The sequence below is a fragment of the Lepisosteus platostomus genome, unplaced genomic scaffold, assembly GCF_059453375.1.
Source record: "Lepisosteus platostomus isolate fLepPlt1 unplaced genomic scaffold, fLepPlt1.hap1 Scaffold_70_H1, whole genome shotgun sequence".
NCBI classification, from domain to species: domain Eukaryota; kingdom Metazoa; phylum Chordata; class Actinopteri; order Semionotiformes; family Lepisosteidae; genus Lepisosteus; species Lepisosteus platostomus.
In genome coordinates, this window is record NW_028291682.1 from 280,361 (window position 1) to 282,947 (window position 2,587).

The window sequence follows — 2,587 nt, forward strand, 5'->3', positions numbered from 1 at the left end:
AGCATGTTAATCATCAGTCATTAAAAAGTTGGTATATTTTATGAAAGCAAGATTGCTCAGTTGGGCAAAAGTACACAACCTACCTTTATCATAAATATTTTAATTATGCAGAAATATTTTATGCATCAAAGCCTTTACCGAAGATATTACTCATATTATTAATAATGAATTAACTTGGACAAGCTGTAAACTCAAAGTATTACGCTGGTCCACATTATCTGTAACTGTCATTTTAAATGAAAATACTTTATTTTTTCATCGACAAAAAGTAACAACACAGCATTTTGTTGATCTAACTAACAAGGACGGGACATTAGCTAGCCAATATGATTAAGGAATAAATAACTTTTTTTGTTTATTTCTTTAGCACAATTATTTGAACATTTCCATCGATTGTACAAGCACTGAAAAACTGTCCAATCCCTAGTTCGTCGGGCATTTTCTTTTAGTATAACAGACATAAAAACTCTCTTGCTTTTAACAGAGCGTTTCATAATTTCTAACAATGAAAATGATTTAAACTGCGACACTTATCATTCAACCAGAGCTCAAAATATCACAAGGATCCTCAAGAGCACAACAAAGACTGTTTTAAAAGATACTTGTACCAGATACATGAGAATCCAAGCTTTTTATCTACGTCTTTAAAATTTATCACACAGTAACAAGTCAAATTTCAGGGTCGTCCATATACCAGACATATACCAGACACTATGGTACCACTTCAGAAGGGTGTCAGCCAGTCAGATTCCAGGAACGGAATTATCTGTTTTATAATCGAAAATATGTAAGCACGTATCTAAATAAATCATGATATTAATTTAAGGATCTAAATTTCTAAATATATGTATCTATATAGCTGGTAGTATTACTGTACTTCACTTTCTTTGTAAACATGTTTTGTTAACACCCGAATCACAGGTGGATTCTGTTTTTTGGTCTGTTATGGTCTGTAGCTCAAATCCTGCTTAACTAAAAATTAGACACGAGAAGAGTATTATTGGACAATGTTGTGAGGCTCTGGTGGAATTTCTCTGTAAACTGAAGAGTTATAGAGGAGACAGGTTGTGTATCGCTTCTTTTGACACAAAAAAACATTCCAATGTTAATGCGACACGGAAGATAATGTGTTGTATTGGTCATTAGTGAAAAGATTTAACCATTTAATCTCTTTACTGTGCACATTTTAACCCGCTTAGTATTGAATATTTATATGGAATTTTACCACTTAAGGGAAATTTTAGTAGCTAAGCATAAAACGCAGAGGAGCATAATGAAGGTCATAAAGGTCATAAATGATATTAATTTACGAACATAAACATATTATGTAAACTGTATGTTGCTGTTATTGGTATTTTAAAGAAAAAATACACACCAATACTCAATTTCTCCAAACGTATATTGACATTTTTTATATTTCAAAATAACACATGTTCGTACTGTATGTACAGTACACAGCGGTACCGCAGGTTGAACTGTAGGGCGCAAATCCACCCGAACCCAAAAACCCAACATATTAATGTGCATTTACCTGACGCTGCGCGGTTTTCATCTCTCTCTGTGGGAGTGCTGGCTGTGACGAATTAAACCGGTTTCACAGGTATTTTCAACCCCAGCCACTGTTGTTTCATCGGTTGTTATCCTGTAAAGCGCTTTGAGAAGCCACCTTTAAAGGCGCTATATAAAATAAAGTTAATTATTATTATTATTATTAATATTGATCATATTTTTCCTCCCAGAACTTGTAAATTGTTGTTGTTATTGTTGTTATTATCCTCTAAAGCGCTTTGAGAAGCATACTGTCCAGCTTGTCAGGTGCATTCTCTTGTAAAATAATAAGTAGAGCTTTGGGCTTTTTTAGTGCTCCGCTTACAGCAACCCAATGTAAAGACATTTTGTCTCCAAATCCACCACCACTTGTATGAATCATAGCCCTGCCAAATGATGCAAATTCCGCTGCAATGGTTGTGTGCAGAAATTTTTCAGTATGGCATCTCCATGTTCAAGTAAACACTGCTCTGTGTGCAAATGCAAATGCATTTAAAAAAAGTTTTTTTCAAAAAAGGCGTTATATAAAATAAAGGTTTATATAGGCGTTATATAAAATACAGTTTATTATTACTATTATTAATATTGATGATATTCTTCATCCCAGGACTTGTAAAATTGTTGTTGTTATCCTGTAAAGCGCTTTGAGAAGCATACTGTCCAGCATATTGTATTTCATTGCACTTTGACAGATCGTCTTCTAATCACTTGTTGTTAGAATATCCCCCAAGAGGATATTCCCCCCAAGAGGATATAGAGGATATCCCCCAAGTGGCATCCACGTAACAGTGAAACGGGCGTACAGTCTGGGGAGATCGCCCGTTTTCCATGTAAATAGTTCCCTGGTTCCGCACCCCTTGGTGTCTCTCTCTTTCTCTCTCTCTCTCTCTCTCTCTCTCTCTCTCTCTCTCTGTCTCTCTTGGGCCCGCGCTCTTGGCGGGCTTGTCTTGTGTTTCTCTCTCGTCTGGGTGCGGGAGTGCTGCTGGCGGGTGGTGACGGAGAAGAAATAAAGCACAGTTTTTAACTCCACAGGTTTGAG